General features: G+C 35.9%; 1 long non-coding RNA gene across 1 annotated transcript in view; it reads right to left on the bottom strand.

The window, feature by feature from the left end:
• Positions 1–384: 384 nt before the first annotated feature.
• The window catches only part of LOC125124344 (uncharacterized), a 135994-nt gene continuing 117176 nt past the window's right edge, over positions 385–19202 (bottom strand). The window contains exons 3-7 of the long non-coding RNA XR_007134275.1: positions 7965–8073; positions 5900–5965; positions 3159–3258; positions 1121–1249; positions 385–467 (exon numbers count right to left, since the gene is read on the bottom strand). This is a non-coding gene — a long non-coding RNA (uncharacterized LOC125124344). The remainder of the gene's footprint in view (positions 468–1120; positions 1250–3158; positions 3259–5899; positions 5966–7964; positions 8074–19202) is intronic.

Below are 19202 nucleotides of genomic sequence, written 5' to 3'. Positions count from 1 at the left end.
GGAAGCATGGCATAAAGAGGGCCTAGAAAAGAAGCACAGTATACAACACTTATGAGGAACTGAACCTCCTTGGAGTCCTTTTAGAAAGTTCAATCACTTCCTTTGCAGAAGCAGATGGGTAGCACAGTTATCTGTGTCTTTGCTCTTTTTACTAATACCATTCCCTTCTCACAACAGGATAATTTTTTGTTCATTTAAAGGTCATGTTTTTAAAGCTATTGACCTAGAGTTGTCATCACATTCTCCCTACTTCAAATAGTCTGAGTAGTAAAATAAATATATCTCTACCTTTTTACTGCTAACCAGATTGACTCTTCAAACAAAGAGAAAGAGCTAACTTATGAAAAATAATACATGATACATCATGATATACTTGCCTCCATGATGGAGACTCTCTCCTTAAAATACACATGGATTGGAGTATCTTCATTCCAGAATAAAAGTAGTCCATATGAGAGGGTGGGGGTCTAAAAACAGAAAAACAAAACAAAACAAAACCAAGAGTAAAGAACATTGAATATAATGGGCAAGTGGAAAAGGCATAAGGCAGCTGGGTTCAGGAGAGAAAAAAGGGTAAAGAGAAGTAGAATATCCCCCTTTGGACATTTCCCCCAAGACATGCTAAAAGAAAAGGAGCCCAGCAGAGAGGGCTTCTCTAAATATAGAGCCATTCATCCAACAAGTTGGTCTTTCTATTTTATGTTTCTCATGATCAAATTTCACGCTACAGGGCTCACACTTCTAGGCTGTGTGGTCAACTGTTCATTGAGCACTCAGGGAGCCAGCCACTGAAGATACAGTGTGGAAACTCATGCAAAAGTGCAAAGGATCATAGAGAAGGATCATAGAGAAATACGGGGCATGAATAGGCCATGAGGGCCATGCAGGCATGGGGATTCGCCTGGGGCCCCAACCACGTTGGAGAACTCATCAACAGTACCAGTAAAGGCAGCTGCAGAATGGTCCAGGCAGTGATTGATATCTTTGAAAAGACTGAGGCAGTGAGGCATTCTGAGAAGGTGCATAGGTTTGTGTTCATTAAGCAGGGTTTGCCAAAGTCTCTCTGAGGGTCATCTCCTTTCTAACCACCCAGGAAAAGGAAGAACATAGATGAGCATACCTGGGAGATCTTCATGAGATAGTCCTCCAAGGTACATATCACTTCTGCTCATATTCCACTGACTACAATTCACCCATGTGGCCACATTTAATTGCAAGGAAGGTCAGGAAATGTAGTCTATCTGTGTACCTAGAAAAAAGAGGAAAACTCTTGAGTTTTTGAGAGGCGCCTGGCATATCTGCTATATAAATAAGAGAGTGAGGTCTAGAGAAATTGAATGCCTTCTAAAAGTCACAAAGCTTAAAGTCTGAATTATCCTCATGAAGATGTGGTTCTTGCTTTTTGCTTGCAAAGCTATCTGCAAGTTTGTGGATATGAGCATCCATACTGGAATAAGGTATGGGGTCCATTCAGTTCCAGAATAAGGGCTGACCCATGTGTTTGAAAGGAAAGCGCAGCATTTAGAAGATACATTGAATAGACAAAAGCATATCTGACCTCTTCTGGAATCTTAAAAGAAAATATGTAATTATGGGAGGAGAGTTAATTCACATAACATTGTAACTGAAGTTAGCAAGAAGTAGTCATTTTAACTGATAAAAAAGAGAAATTCTTGTTTGACATGTTGCTGAACCATTAAACCAAACAAATCAAATCATGGCCCCTCTGTGAGAACAAAGTGTAGGTAGATGCCTTATTCTTCCCATTTTTCTTTGAAGAAAAACAAGGCATTCTAGCTTAGCAAATGTGATAACATCAACCCAAAATATATAGCCACAAACAAATGTTGTAAGAAAAATATTTCAAATATTACATAAGATAGAGCAAATAGGAATGATCCTGATAGTTCAGAACATTGGCTACACTTCAAAGTTGAGATAAATGGATAATGAGTACTTTATGATATAAACAGATGTGCTAGACACATTTTCTTGCATGCACTTAACAGATGACATATAGATCCGTGACCATCACACAACTCTAGTCCACATTAAGAGGAGGCTACAGCTTAATCAAGCAAGTTATCTGAAGAAACTTTTTAGGAGTAGAGAATATGGTGGCATTTTCTTCTCACTTACGGGAAAGAAGAGGTAGTATAGGGGACACAAATTCATTCCCTTTTCTTCAAGTCAAATGGGGGGGACTCAAAAAATTATCTAGACCATTAAGCTGTTTGAAAAATGAGATTTGTGCTTATGCTTATCTGGAAAACTGTGAAGGCAAGAATCAGGCTGGTATGTTTCCTTTGTGCGTAAGGCAAGGATCAAGGAGCCAGCTTTTGTACTCTATAATTTTGTGGGAGTCAAACATTAAGAATCTTCTGTGGTGACTGGATTCGGAAGATGTGGTATATATACACAATGGAATACTACTCAGCCATAAAAAAGAATGACATAATGCCATTTGCAGCAACATGGATGGAGCTAGAGACTCTCATCCTGAGTGAAATGAGCCAGAAAGACAAAGACAAATACCATATGATATCACTTATAACCGGAATCTAATATCCAGCACAAATGAACATCTCCTCAGAAAAGAAAATCATGGACTTGGAGAAAAGACTTGTGGCTGCCTGATGGGAGGGGGAGGGAGTGGGAGGGATCGGGAGCTTGGGCTTATCAGACACAACTTAGAATAGATTTACAAGGAGATCCTGCTGAGTAGCGTTGAGAACTTTGTCTAGATACTCATGTTGGAACAGAACAAAGGGTGGGAGAAAAAATGTAATTGTAATATATACATGTAAGGATAACTTGATCCCCTTGCTGTACAGTGGGTAAATAAATAAATAAATAAATAAAAAGGGGGAAGTGCCAAAAAAAAAGAGAATCTTCTGTGGGCCAAGCGAGCACATAAAGAAGATGGATATACTTGTGTTTTCTCAGGACCCAGCCCAACAGGACTGTGTGGCAAGAGAAACCCTGCAGGAGGTCCTAGATCAAAGGAGTGTATTTGACCTTGGAATAGATCTCAGGAACCCACCAGTTTACCCCATGCAGATGGGTGGCATCAGATGACTACCTCCACTCCTTGCAGGATGTTCCCAGGTTCCTGATTCTGTTCTGCCAAGCTTTCATTTTTGGCAGCTCCCACATACCTCTCTCCATTTGTCTCTTGGTCTTCTTTCCTTTATCTGTAGGGGTGAACGTTGTGGTCAAAATGTAGGAATTCTTCCAGGTGCCTCTGGCACTATTTAACTGCAACAAAACAGATGATTTTCATATAGGATTTTCTAATTTGTTTTCATTAAGTTTTAAAAATCTTATCATTTTTCCCCTTTTCTTATTCAACTTTGCAAAGCATTTTTGCAGTGGGATACAATTATTTTTGGGAAGTCCCTACTTGAGTCTTCCCTGCTTTTTTTTTTTTTTTAAGTGAGAGAAAAACAAATTGGTGATTTAGGGAGTTCTTTTGGCTTCTGGTATGTTATGATCTATTTATTGTGTGGGAGCGGGTTACAAGTCCAGAAAGATATTCTTTATTCTCTGCTTTGTCATGCTTTCTTCCTCCCTAGAAGATATCTTTCAGATTGTGGGGTATCAATGAAATTTTTTTTAAGTGAGATTTTAAAAGTATATCCGTGACTTCCTTCTTCTCAGTACCACTTGAAGGAAAAGAAGGGAGATACCATTCCTAGGGTCCTTTACTTTCTTAAATATAATAGAGGATGATCATTAAGATAGATATTTTTAGATTTATAACAGCATTTGTAAACAATTAACCCACACTCAGTTTAGCTGCAAAATAAATTCAATAAAAATTCAATCATTTTCTTGTCCTTTTAAGATCAGTAGATGTGAATAGAGCCATTTAACTCTGAAGTAATTTAACTTGAATTAAATTTGCCACTCTACATAATAACGTGAAGACTATTCACAGAATTAAAATGTTCTTTTCAGAAAATGCAATTTGTACATTTGCACATTAAAAATAAAAAAGATTCTTGTTGAGCTCTGGTGAATATACCAGCTGAAAAAAAGAAAACAAAACAAAAGAAACACAAGCTAACTAAACACCTTTTCTTCTTTTTGAAATGTTCCCTTTGGAAAGGAAAGCTAGATATTTAAGAATTTCTCCTCCTTTAGTTTTTTTTTTTTTTTGTTGTTGTTTTTAGCAATGTATCATAAAAGAATATGGAGATTGTATTCTCTGTACAACTTGAAAATAAATGAGTGATTTATACACTTTTTTAGGAAGACCAGTAGGAAGAGAGAACCAGTTTCAACTGATTTTTAAACTCTTTATACATCTATGGACATACAGGACAGAACTACTGCACTTTATAATTTCTGGAAGCACCATTCACATCAAAGTGAATGTTGTTCCATGAAGTTGTAGCATTGTGTAATATGCAGTCCAAGTCACATGGCTATACGTGGAGGTCGTGCTTTAGAATCTCTTTTACATTAACAATAATGATAACAACAACAAGAAGAAGAAAAGGATAATTCTTCTCATGTCCAGTAAATTTTAGCTTATCCTCACTGAAATATAAACAAATTAGGTAGGAAATCTCAAAAGGAAGGACTGCACCTCAACAGGGAAAGCTGTTGGGAGGGCTGGTTGGCTTGAAAAAATAACTGAGGGTGGCAAAGGAGATGTGTGGGCCTGGCATGAGAAGAAACAATACTGCCTGTGCCAAAACAATGACAGCTGGCATTCCATGGGTTTTTGCTATGGATGAGAGTACTCAAAACTGGGCAACTTCAATATTTTCAATTATGGGTGGCAGTCTTAATGGTTAGCTTCTGGTCATTCTTGACCAGATCCTCAATGGATATACATTGTTCATTATTATTTTTAGAACTGCTCTTCCTCCATTCACTCTCCACAATTCTGACATTTCATACTGAGACATGGACAAGAATAAATTTTCACCTACAGTTGGCTAGATTGGTTTTTCCTATTGAGCTTTCATGTTGGTATGAGGATGAGGGAAGAAAAAATTTAAACAGACTTGCTTTAATCATTATGAACTGGTAGTGTAAATTCAAAATATAAAATATCAACCTTAAATAAATGACTTAAGATTTAATAGAATCTAATGTTTTCCATTTGCAAAATGTCCAAGACAAGCAGACTTTGGCTTATGAAAATTTTGTTTGTCTTATTTTTCTTCTGTGGCTCAGACTAAGACCTTGCTAATGGTTAGTTTTTAAAAGTCTTTGCTACTGGACTCTTTTCATAATGTCAATTCTAATGGTTCCTCTCTCTGCAGTGCTTTCTGAGAAAGACAAGTTCAGAATGCAGGTGTAGGCTCACCTTTCATGTATAGTGGGCTCATGTTACTGCCAGTCTTAGCTATATTTCTTCATATGAAAGTTTTATCATACAAAACTTTTTGTTTTACTTGATGGTAAATACAAGATAGCCCTTTTGGTTACTGTAGATTTAAACAACACAAATAAAGAAGTATGTTTTCAGTTTCTTTCCCAGGGAAGATGATGCATTTTTATAGAACTGATCACATTTATTCTTTAGGTGTATTTCTCTGTTACCAGTAGGATGTGTTTTGTGATCGCTGGGTTCATGTGAGTCTAGATTCCTAGCATTAATCTTAGTATCATTCCTTTTGACAGGTGCCCTTAATTCCTTTTGGCCCCTACTACTTTCAGAATTTTGGATTTCCTCTAACTGCCATTCTAGTTCAGTGGTTCCTTTACTTAGAACTTAAGTATGTAACACTTGGCGAATTGGATTATTAGATGAATTATCCATCACTGTCTGTTTCATGGTTTTAAACTATTATGGGTCATTTTTTCTGTCCTGAATCTCAGTCCTAGCCTGTGCCTAGATTTCTCTGTAAGAGTACAATAGTTCACATATTGAGAAACTCACCAGGATTTAATTTTCATGGCAGCCATATAGCTTCCAGTTAGGATCAATTTTTTACCATCTGTGTTCCTGAAAAGAGAAATGACTATAACTTTCTTACTGGGAACTTCCCCACTGCTTGAGATAAATGTTATAACAACAAAGACTACCTCCCCTTCGCCCACCAACACCTCCAGCAACACATGCACACAGACTCAACTTCTTTTTGTTAGTTCTCTAGATAGGGAATGATGTAAAATATCCTATAAGAGATGACTGGAAAATCATTAGAAATGATCATTTAGGAAATAAATCAGGCAGGAACAGTGGGGCAACAGTGATTCAGGGAGCCAGGAAAAATGTAGGAGGAGAAAAATATTTTGGCCCCAAAGAAAATGAAATAATGCTCATCATAGACAAACAGGAATGATTTCTCCGTTTGATGTCTTTTTAAGAGAAGTTCAAAATAATTTGCAGGCATACATTAATAATTAGTTCTCTGCACACCCCCATTTTTTGAACGCTGCAATAGAGGCAGATGGATAATGATTGACTTATTAAAAGCACTCAGCACGTCAGCGGTTGGATTTTGTTGAGATCCCTCATTCACTGTAGACCACACTGCTTCTAAAGACCTATGTATAATTCATTTCAGCTTCATCCAAATTAGGAGCTGACATTTTTTGGTAACACAAATCATAGCTTCTTGTCAGTAAAAGAACCCCAGTGTGGGAAACTCAGACTGCTAGGAGGCTGAATATGTTGCTAACTTTGTTGTTTTTGTACAGATTTGAGAGAATCTAATAGTTTGCCACCTTTATGTTGGCACATGGATACATATGTTTATTGATGAGGTTGCTTTTTCTTTAACCCAGGTATTTCCTGGGCAGTCAGAAAAGGAGATCATTCTGAGGATTTTTTCTCCTAGGTGGTTCAACATGAATTAACAATAAAAATGCATTAAAAATGCTTTGGTTCAATAATTTTTCAGTAATGATTTTAGAATAATAACTATGAGTCTAGAAAAGAGAATCAGGCTATTTTATTTCAATTTTAAAACATTTTTAGAATTTAAAAAATTTTTCCCTTCTGAGAGTTGTGGGATCTCTCTTCTCTTTCAGTTTCTCCCTGTTGTGAAACTGAATACCTATGATCAAAGACTCTATTTTGTTTCCTTAGTGTGCAGAAGTTGTTGACCTTAAGACAATTTGAGATCAAGCTGAGATATTCACAGATGAAGGGAGGAGAGAAAGATCTAGAGAAGACCGGGTCATACTGGAAGGTGTATTCGAATTTTGATTCCAGACATTAACCAAGACTATCCCTTTATCTTTCTACAACATAAGAAACAAACTTATCATTACATCTTGACATGGAAAGAAATTATGCAATGTCCTGGGTACTAAAAATTCTAGCTAGACATGGTCTAGATGCCACATAACTTTATTGTATCATATTTTCTATTCGATATATTTTCTTTGAAGAAATTGGCTGTTTCATTAACCCCCCTTTCCCCTATAGTATAGCTTTTATGTTATAGCCTGAGAAATATCTATGGTCAAATACTGTTTAAATTTAGGCATCTTTATAGACACTGCTTGATTAATTACACTTGTTTTTTGCTTGTTTTTTTTTTTCTTTTTTATGGCCAAACCTGTGGTATATGGAAGTTCCCTGGCTAGGGGTTGAATTGGAGCTGCAGTTGCTGGCCTACACCACAACCACAGCAACACCAGATCCGAGCTGCAGCTGTGACCAACGTGAGAGCTCACAGAAATGCCGAATCCTTAACCCACTGAGCGAGACCAGGAATTGGACCCACATCCTCAGAGAGACTAGATCAGGTTCTTAACCCACTAAGCTGCAATGGGAACTCCTAATTATACTTGTTTTAACTTATTACAAAATCCTACCAATAAAATGGAATTAAAATAGTGCAGGCTTAAGCATTTTTAGTTTTCTGTAATAAGACATAGGCTTTATACAGTTGGAATTTCTAATGAGTAGGAAATTAAAAATGTAACTGGCTTTTATGAGAAAGAGTCAGATCAACAAAGCTGCTACTAGGAAGCTATATTTTAAAAATCACCTTTCAATATTTGTCTTGATCAGGACATGTCCAGTACTTGTCTTCCACATCTTCTATATTTGTCATTCTCTCTAAAATCACTGGTGTTGACAGAGATAACCCTGATAGCCTGGAACATACGAAGTCAAAAGGAATATTAGATGATATTTTCTTGTATTCTATGGACTAAACCAACATGAATATAATTTTAAAGACTTTAAATAAAAATGGTTAAAATGGAAAAAAAGGGAAGGGGTTAGGTTAAGACCAAGATAAAGAATAGAAGCAGCTATCATCATCTACGACCTAAACAGGAACAAAAACTAGGGTTCAGCATTTGTCAAAATTATTTTTTAACTGTCTAACTTAATATATATGCTGTCATGACAAATAAATAAAATAGGCCTATCTATTTCTTGCAGTGTTATATAAGTGGTCTAAAATGGTCCCAGGCAACATTAAGAAAAAAAAATCAATTTACTCAAGGCCATCTGTGATATTATTAATATAGTGAGAATTAATTAACATTCAAAATCTATCTTCCTTGTTAGGACTTTTCCCAATAGCCACTGGGAATGTTTCCATTTTTAACATCCAAATATATGTTAAAGGTCCTAAGCCAATATCTAGGAGTCAAAATCAAGTGCTATACATTATTTACTGCACTGAAAATTTGAATTAATACTATTTCAAGCTTGAATTAAGACTGGAGCTTAAATATATTTGCTGGTGGTGCAAATTATTGTAGAACTCACATTATAATGTAATTATAGCATCTAATTACTCACTAATAGAAGTTAAATGGTTCATATATTTTCAAAGGTGAATGACACTTATAACCTATCTAATCATCCACCATCTCGACTATCTATCTAGTACTGAGAGTCTGTACACATTCTAATACTGATGCATATATTCTAGTTCAAGAGGATTACGAATGCTATCACAAACATTCAGTGATTTTTTTTACCAGTTCTATTTTATGTTTACTCTGTCCTAGCCACTGGACTTAGAATTAGGTATAAAATAAGAAGCAAGCAAAAACAGACAATTAAAAACCAAAAAACTTCACATTCACTCTTGAGAAGGTAGTAACAGGGATCTGATGCAAGAGATTAGCTGCAGTTGTCCAGGGCATGAATAATTAATCCAAATATCTATATGATTTTTCCCCATTAATTACATAAAAGGATAAGCTATTCTGCTTTAGGCAGTTGAAGAGAAATCCTCCAAATAACCTCCGGCTTTAAGTACTCTGTTTTTGTGGCCTAAATTAAGCCAAGTAATTCTGATAGTTCAGTAGATACTTAGGAAATTCTGCATAAATTAACTGTTTCCATAATTTTATTAAACACTCCATGGGGAAAGAGATAAGGGTGTGTAGGCAGAGAGAACAGCATCAATTACATCTCAAAATGCTTAACGAAGGAGCATTTTAGCCAGATAATAGTTGATGACTCTTTTTTTCCAAGATGTTTTACATTTCTGAAATATAACTTAGTTATTAACATTGATTTTAAATTACACAGGACAATATGATACATTAATATCAAAGGGAAAGCACTGGCAATTATTTCTGTAGGTCTTCCTTATACTCATAATTAAAGATTTATGAGTCATAATTAAAGTAAAATATAAAATTGCTTACTGGTAGGTCAAGTTGTCATTGCCTTTTATATTTTACCACAAAAAGTATATTGATCATTTCATAAAATATTTAAAAGTTGAAAGCTTGAAATAATTTTTACTTTGCCAGCATGAACAAATATATCAACCATGAAGATATAGTGATAGTTTCAAATTAAACAGGTAAATCAAATTAATACGTATTTATTGAAGACCTTTTGTGTATAAGGGAATCTGTGAATTAAGCGCAAATCAGTCCTGGTATTTTACATCGACACAGGGTTTTCGAGTGGCCAGGGATCTAAGATCAATACATTTTTGTTGTGTTATGATGCTTTTCTCTTTGTTATTTGTCTAGGAGGTGTAGCTACCATCAAAATGAGAGGACTCACATCACATGAAAATAACACACACAAAATCAGTATGAAACCAAATACACAATGTAGTGGAAAGAATGAGGAGTTCATTTATACTTTGCATTAAATGATTTTTGTGATGGTAGAATCTGTCCTGTCTCAGTTTCCCCACTTGTAAAATATGGAGTTTGTAATAACTAATGTCTCTGTGATAAATACTCTTTTGTAAACACGGCATGAAGCCAGAAATATAACTGTTACAAGGTCTACCTAAATTTCCTTTATTTGGTCTTAACCCACAAATTATGAATATTAAACTTTTGTCTAAAATTTTCCACATATACTTTTTTATAGTAATCTAAGCAATATAAATTATCTTATTAGACTTTACTAGGAAATACAAACATTTCTTAAAAGGACTAGGCGTTCATATAGCATCTGTACTCAATCTAAGCATTCCATAAGCAAAAATTATACCTGACATTCTGTAATTATTTTGAATGGTTGGTGAACACTGTAGTCAATAAAATCATAATTAAGCAGTAAGAGCATAAAATATCAGGTAAAGGGGAGAACTGTGCCTTTTATGACTATCCCTGGTGCTACTCATCTTAATTGTTTTTCATCCAGGGGATTGGTGTATCTAAGACCTAATGTATCAGGAGTTCTCAAAGATTTTGAAGAGTGCTAATTTTTATTTCCATGAAGATTTGAAATCTCTTGTCAGGGAATTAAGAAAGGAGATACTAATAAGAAGGGAGCCAGGTGAGAAAGCAGGTAGTGAAATTCTTGATTAGAATAGTGTACAAGGTGCCCTTATGGGTTATCTCTCTGACGACTGGTAAATGATATCAGGAATGGCATCTGGCAGGAGGTCAAGTAATCTTCAATATCTGTCGGAGAGGAGTCTGATTTACTTGTTGGAAATTCTTGTCCCATGCCATGGTTATGTTGTGTTTTGGGCAACACCATTTTATTTCTAATGTGAGTATCCTAAATGTGAAAAGAGCTTTGTTGAGCACATTTTCTTAAATAGATATTTAAAAAAATATAAATCTGGAAAACACCTTATTTTCCTCCTTCCTTCTTTTCTGCCATTTTGCCTCCCCTCCTACTATCATTTATCGAGACCCTATACAGTCCAAGAAACACTGAGTTCTAAAGCACTCAGAAAGATCTAAAAGATCTAGCAGATGACTCCTGTCTTGGAGGGAAAATGGGTATGCAAATACCTTGGCATAGAACAGGGTACTGTTATTTCCACTAAATGAATGTACAGCACCATGAGGATTCAGAGGTTAGAGGGATTCTTTCTACTTGTAGTGAGCAGGAATCAGTCAATTCTCCAAGGAGTCCTTATTTCTTTTAGTGGACTATGGAATTTAAAAAACAAGATATGATATGGGATACTGCTGCTTTTCCTAGTACCTTTCAGTGGACAGAGTTAGGAAACAAATGTATGACTATAAATATAAATATATATATATGCACATTAACACATTTTCATCTCCGTTTTTTATTTTTTAAATTTTATTTATTTATTGCTTAAATTTTTTTTAAATTGTTATTTCCCCAATAAAAATTTTTTTTCTACTCTACATCATGGTGACCCAGTTACACATACATGTACATATATCTGGACAAAACTTTCCTTAAAAAAGACACAGGGACCCGCATGTTCATTGCAGCACTATTTATTGCTTTTTTTTTAGGGCTACACCCATGGCATATAGAGGTTCCCAGGCTAGGGGTTGAATTGGAACTCTAGCTGCTGGCCTACACCACAGCCAAAGCAATGCAGGACTTGAGCCACATGTGTACCCTACACCACAGCTCATGGCAACACTGGATTCCCTGACCCACTGAGGGCAGGGATCGAACCCACATCTTCGTGGATACTAGTCAGATCTGTTTCTGTTGTGCCACAATGGGAACTCCTTCCTCTCTGCTTTTTAAATTGATATATATATATATATATATATATATATATATATATATATATATTTAAGATCACAAGTTTATGTCAATACCTCCAATTCCAATTCCAACTATAGACTTCATTGTTATTTTATTTTTTGTCTTTTGTCTTTTTAGGGCCGTACCTGCAGCATGTGGAGGTTTCCAGGCTAGGAGTCTAATCAGAGCTGTAGCCACTTGCCTATACCAGAGCCACAGCAACACAGGATCCGAGCCGCGTCTGCGACCTGCACCATAGCTCATTTATTATCATTAATATCATTAGGTCAGTTCCCCCTGTTGGTAACCAACTCCCTTGATGGCTCCTGGCCCCTCCTACATGCAGAGGCTTTCCTCAACACACACGTGCCCTGCCATTCTGTGACCAGTCACCACATCACATGATGTCCTGCTCACACTGGTCAGGCTCCAACACGTTTCTTTCATCATCTAGTCAGCTGACATGTGGATTGCCTAAAAAATTTTTATTGACTAATGTATCTCAACAGCACAATGTCTGGCGTTTTCACAGAGAAATATATTGTCACAAGAATAGCAGCCTCTTATAATGTTAACAATGTTAGGTTTTATTTCTGTGTTAAAATTACAATGTAGGACTTCCTGTCGTGGCTCAGTGGTTAACGAATCCAACTAGGAAACATGAGGTTGGGGGTTCGGTCCCTGCCCTTGCTCAGTGGGTTAACGATCCGGCGTTGCCATGAGTTGTGATGTAGGTTGCAGACGCGGCTCGGATCCTGCGTTGCTGTGGCTCTGGCTTAGGCCGGTGGCTACAGCTCCGATTCGACCCCTAGCCTGGGAACCTCCATATGCAGCGGAAGCGGCCCAAGAAATAGCAAAAAGACAAAAAAAAAAAAATTACAATGTGTTAGTGACAAACTCAAGTCCAGTTGTTTCATTTTGATAATAGAAATGAAGTATGCAAATATATTTTGGATGATGAGGTTTGAAAAGGTCCAGGATCAATGAAGAGGAGGGAAAAGGATTTTCTGTTGGCATTTTAAACTGACTCATTTAATAATTTAATTCTGCCTGGCTTGAAAAAGAAAAATAGACGAGGTGTTTGAAGATACAATGCAAAAGAATACAAAGGACACAGAGAAGAATAAACAGATTAAAAACAAAATCTGTTTGTTGGTTAATTCATAGTATTTCCTAGCCATGACTTCATATACAAGTAGAAAGAGGAAATAAATGCAAAACATTTTCTTCTTAACTAACTTTGTGAAGTTTAAATATAGGCAAAAATGCTCTGCTACAAAAAAGTGGGAACTCAAGATTTATGGAAAAAATCTTTATATTCCATGTTTATTTAACTAAACTATGACTTGACAGATAAAGCCTAACATAGATTGCAATCACATACTAATAACAATTAATCAGCAACTGCAAACCAGAGCAAGACTGATCTGTGTATGTTATTAGAGGAATGTCAATGACTTGGAAATAGCCTATAGATTCAAGCCAATTCATTGTGGCCAAAGGATTCTAGAACTGTCGACCTTTAATTGGAGTGCCCCTTTTGCCTAGTTCCTTTCCCTGACAAACTCGGTTTACCTGAAGTATAATATTAGCAATATCCTTTATAATACTGGAAACTGTTCTAGCTTGGATGATAAATTATATGGCCATCCTAACTTTAGACAGAATTTGGAGAAAGAAAGCTGAGAAATCTCAGCTCTCATTGTCACTTTGATCCAGAGGAAATAAGGCAATTTCAAGTAAATTCAAAGCCACATAGGTCTAGTTCCTTTCTGTACTACATATGAATGTAAATTGGACTAATCAGCTGCATTTCATACCAGCTGTAACTTCTGGGTGGTCTTCAAAGAAAACCCCATTTAGAGTGTATTTCAATGATGCAAGGGAAATTTCACAGACTGCTAAAATGAGGGTGGGAGGTCTACATTTGAAAGAAGGGGTTTCAATCACTATATTATGGACAGCAGGAGAAAAACTTTTCTAGCTATAGCTGTCACCTGAAACTTCAACCACCAGTTACTCACCAATATACTTTGTTCATAGCATTCTACTATTTCCCCATAATATCTAGATAAATTCTGAACACCATGTTATTCAAGGTGGTGTCATGGATTAAAAATGTAATTTAGCACTCCTTGCCCACAGTATTCAATGTTGACAAAATATGCTGTCAATGCTGCCTTTTGTGTAATGAAGGGAAAACAAGCTTTAATAGGATTTCATACTTCAGTTGTGTGATTCAATACTAATACAGTATGCTCAGGTGCAAAATTATTAGTAATATAATACTTTTACATTAAGTATTAAGATAGGAATGGGATTTCTGTCTGTCAAGATTAACTGAAAAATTCAAGACTTGATTGTGAAATATAAAATAAAGTTTTAAAGACCACCTTGTCTGATCAAATCCACCAAGAGAAAATTCTGTGTATAAGAATAAGGAATAGTTGATGTAACAACACTTGATCACAAAGACATAGATAAATCTTTAATCCATCTTGGATGAAGTGAGGAAAAATATATGATGAGGTGGTATCAAGATTGGGAGAAGGAAAATAAATTCAAAAGATGAGAGAAATAAAAATAAATCAAAGCCAGGAAGAAAGGAAATATAGGGGCTGAGAGTCTCCAAACATGAAATACAAAAAGAAGGAAACCAGTAAGAATCTGAAGGCCACTCCTCCAACAAAATGGTTAACATGAAAGTCTACATTTTTTTTGCTTACAAAGGACTGACTTTTCAAGAAATAATTTTGGAAATAGGCTTTAGGCATTTTTTTTTCCATTTGATCATTCCTTGGGGGTCTAGAAAAGCAGGGTTATGTGATATACATTTCTTATGGGAATAGTGACCTCCTCATTCAAGCTTTGCCTACTACTTAAAGCCTGTCACTTTTTCAAGCAATTCAGACTCTTGGAGACAAAGAGTATGGCTGATTTAGGTGTCACTGAACTTTCATACTGGCCAAAAGAAGCCATTTTGCTAAATATGAAAAACAACTCTTAGAGGGTACACTCATTTACATCTTGGCAAACCAAAAATACGAGCTAACAATACCCCCACTTGGATACGTCATGTCATTCTGTCTCATGGATTTGATTTCTTACAGTGAAGTACTCTCAGAAGCTATACTCAAAGAATGAGGCTGTCTTTGGTGACATTCCCTGTTCATGAGCATAGAATCACAGGATTTTAGAGGAGAGGACTCCTAAGATATCTCAATGCCAGAAGGATTTGCCCACATAGTATTCATTCAATTACATCATGAATCGATGATCTCCCAAAGTTTGAGAAAACATGGAAGACCCACTAGTTAGCATATAAGATTGAAGGGTAACAGAATATGCCACTCCCAAGTCTAACTCTTTGGCATATTGATTATTTTGAGCCAAAGGCAGATGTAGTAAACAATCTAAAAACTTGTTTCCCTTTTATAAAGGAAATTTCCGTATGTAAAGGAATCTCCCTCTCCAGTACTAGGAGAAGGAATCTTTTTTTTTTTTTTTTAAGATTTTTATTTTTTCCATTATAGTTGGTTTACAGTGTTCTGTCAATTTTCTGCTATACAGCAAAGTGACCTAGTATGTATATATATATATATACATATTCTTTTTCTCACATTATTCTCCATCATGTTCCATTACAAGTGACTAGAAATAGTTCCCTGTGCTATACACCAGGATCTCATTGCTTATCTACTCCATATGCAATAGTTTGGAGTAATTCCAAGCTCCAGTCCATCCCATTCCCTCCCCATCCCCCTTGGCAACCACAGATCTGTTCTCCAAGTCCATGCACTTCTTTTTTGTGGAAAGGTTCATTTGTGCCATATATTAGATTATAGGAGGAGAAATCTTAACAACTCTTATCAATGGGGAAGACACTGACTTAAATCTATAAGACAGATCTTATTAAATACTTGTTACCATACTTTTCCTGGTCTTCTTCCCATAACTTTCTTTCTTTGTTCAGAATCTCAAACTCTTTTCCCTTTGTTTAGCTTCAGATAGTGTATAAGCTCAAGTTCTAACCAGCCCCTTGAGTTACTCCTCCCTATGTGTTCCCATGTATATGTGTGATGCACAAATCAATAAACTTCTGTATGTTTTTCTCTTGTTAATCTGCCTTTTGCCAGCCTAATTCATAGGAACACAACAGAAAACCTCTGATGAGTAGAAGAAAAATAACTTTTTTTCCTTTCCTACAAGATTCACTATTATTTACTTCTCTATACATACGTAACAAAATGTCATCAAAAAGCTTATGATTTATTCTCATCCAAAGGGCAAGATATTTTGCTCGGCAGCAGAATGAAGGTCTTTGCTAAACAGTTACTTTGGCAAGTCTGTGAAGATTATAGCTAATAAAGTAGTACAGGTAAAAAGTGATGTATTGAATTGGTTATATTATTTTTAATTGAAGTATAGGTGATTTAGATTTATAATATGTTAATTTCAGATGTACAGCATAGTGGAAATGATATTATTAAATGATTTTATTTTCCCCAAATACTAATATGCTTAAATATGCCATATTTTGAATATTTAAAGCACATACTTAAAACCCAGATTGGTTCAAAGAAAGGACAGAAAACCTAAACAATTTCAGTATATTTTTTCTTTGCTTAAATTTACAAACCGAAGTCACTTAGTATTTACATACAAACACGTATTTTAAGTTTATTTACTCTCTTATGCTTAATAATTGGTGGGAACTATCAGAGACCGAGAAGAACATGGAGGCAAAATAACAAATCTGAGTACAGATGACCTTTTTCTTTCCTCATCCTTTAACCACTGTTTCTTAAAATGTTACCTGAGAATGCTTCTTCATTTGAATTTGTAAAATTTAGAGTCTTGGGGTGCATCGGAACTATGCAATCTTAATGTTTGGGTGGTGGCCATTTATTTTTAAATGTTGCATCAATTCTAACTCCTTAATAATTATTAATATTCCTTTCATGTAAGGATAACCTGACCCCCTTGCTGTACAGTGGGAAAAAAAAAAATCCTTAAAAAAAAAAAAATTCCTTTCAGTGTCCTCTTATTTGGTTCCTCTGGCAGCAAATCTACCTTAATCATATTAAACTGCTTCTTTCCACCAATTCTTTCAGCTCTCTTTTGCTTATTTGCTCACACTTAATACCCCACCTTTATATTAAAAAAAAATCCATGATGTGCTGATAAATTGTCATAGACTTCACTTATCACTTATCCCAGGCAGCCAATCTGCAACTTTCTAATAAAAAGGGAAAAAGCAATGTTCTATAAAAGGCTCTGTAAAGTTGTTTCCCACTTTTAAAAAATAAATTCAAAGGAAATGTCCAGTCTTGGACCAGTGGAATTATTCTCACAAATGAAAGGACAGCTCTTTAGGAGTTCCCATTGTGGCACAGCGGAAACAAATATGACTAGGAACCATGAGGTTGCGGGTTCAATCCCTGGCCTTTCTCAGTGGGTTAAGGATCCGGCGTTGCTGTGAGCTGTGGTACAGGTTGCAGACTCCATTCGAATCTGGCACTGCTGTGGCCAGCAGGTAACAGCTCGGATTAGACTAGCTTGGGAACCTCCATGTGCCTTCAGTGCGGCCCTGGAAAAGACAAAAGACCAAAAAAAAAAAAAAAAAAAAGGACAGCTCATTGATCACTAATTGTCATGCTGCTATGAATGGAGCAGGGTAGTTTCCAAAGAACACACTATTCTTCCTCCCTGATCCTTAGCCACATTATTCTTAAAGTATAAGTTGCTTAGACCTTGTCTCTGTGCACCAGTTAAGTAGTTAGAACAGGAAAGGTAGAATGCAAGATAAGGGGATAAGAGATGGGGAGTTTTAAGCCACAGGATATAGTGATTCTTCTGTTGAACCTTTTCTAAATAACACTAATTCTTCTGTAAAGAGGGAATCATGAAGTGTAAGAAGTCTTGGCTTCAAGGTCTGTAGTTTTGAATCCTCTTCTCCTGAGCAAGAATTTTACCTTTCTTAGTCTACTTGAAAATGTTGATGGTGGAGACTGGAACAGAAGGTTCCAAGAGCAGGATACAGGGCCCTGACATTTCTAAAAATTTTTGTGTGATGTAGTAGGACCAATGATTATCATGGGGGAGGGGCGGGGAGAGAGGGGAGGATGAACAAGGAAAGCATGTGAAGGAGCAGAAGATAGGGGGACCCTAATGATGGAAGTCAGAACTCCCTGGTTAGAATCAAAGTACAAATTGTAGGGTTTCTGTCAGATGTCACACAAACAGAATGAGAATTTACTGAGTTAGAATGGGAATGCAGACAGGCTGAATTATCATGATTCTCAGAGGAAGCTCAAATACAACTACACAAGACCTCTGTTTCCCCTTTCACAGAAAGATTTGGCACATTTTTCAATTTCTTTTTTCTCTCGAAATTTGTTGGATGTTGATTGACTCAAATTTTTTTCAAACTTAAAGTGATATTTTAAAGATGACAACAAAGATCATAAGAGATCTTATCTCATAAACAAGCAGCAAGTATGCGTAAAATTCGTTTTCACAAGGGCTTTTAAATTTTATAGTAAACCTCTCCTTCTGACTTATGTGGATTCAGATATGTCATGAAGCCATCATGTTCTCCAAACATAACTTATAGTCAAAACCTGTTATCACATCTTTAGCCTGTTCTGGGCATGTTAATTCTACTTACCACATACATTTTCAGTACTAATAAAATCATTAAACTAAATTAATTAATTACCTATTTGCCCAGGTTCGACCACCTATCCTGCCTCTTTCCTCAGGGCAGAGGGGGAGCTCACACTCCTGGACCCCTCTCTTTATTAGATTTTGGAATAAAATATAAATCACCAAATAAAATAGAAATTAGGTAATATACAGGCTAAAGTGTGTTATATATAATATATTACGAATAAGTTAAAGACTTAAAAGTTAGGTAAATAATAACGCCCTTTAGGAAATAGTGCCAAATCTATTGATTTTACTCCATACATGACATAAAAGGACCCACTGTTCTTTTTGCCTCATTCAACTTATTCAATTCTAGCTAGGTCTATATTGTACAATTTACCATGTCAAGTGCTTTAAAAAAACACCAAGAGGAATTACAAATGTTTTGGTAAAGCCAGTATTAAATCTTCCTCTGACACATAGTTGAATGCATGACTGAATTCGCAAGATTTTCTCAATCTAATCTTACTCTTAAAACTTGGTTTTACCCCTTCCCCCTACCTGTTTATCTTCCCAGATAGCCAAGAAAGAACCAAACAGAAACAAAAAACAATGATTAATCTGACATAATGTGTTTTACCTGTACTGGTCTATGCACTGGAGTTATCAT

Source organism: Phacochoerus africanus, chromosome 4 (genome assembly GCF_016906955.1).
Source record: "Phacochoerus africanus isolate WHEZ1 chromosome 4, ROS_Pafr_v1, whole genome shotgun sequence".
Classification (NCBI taxonomy): domain Eukaryota; kingdom Metazoa; phylum Chordata; class Mammalia; order Artiodactyla; family Suidae; genus Phacochoerus; species Phacochoerus africanus.
Note: the sequence above shows the minus strand (reverse complement) of the source record. Positions and strands in the feature narration are given on the sequence as shown.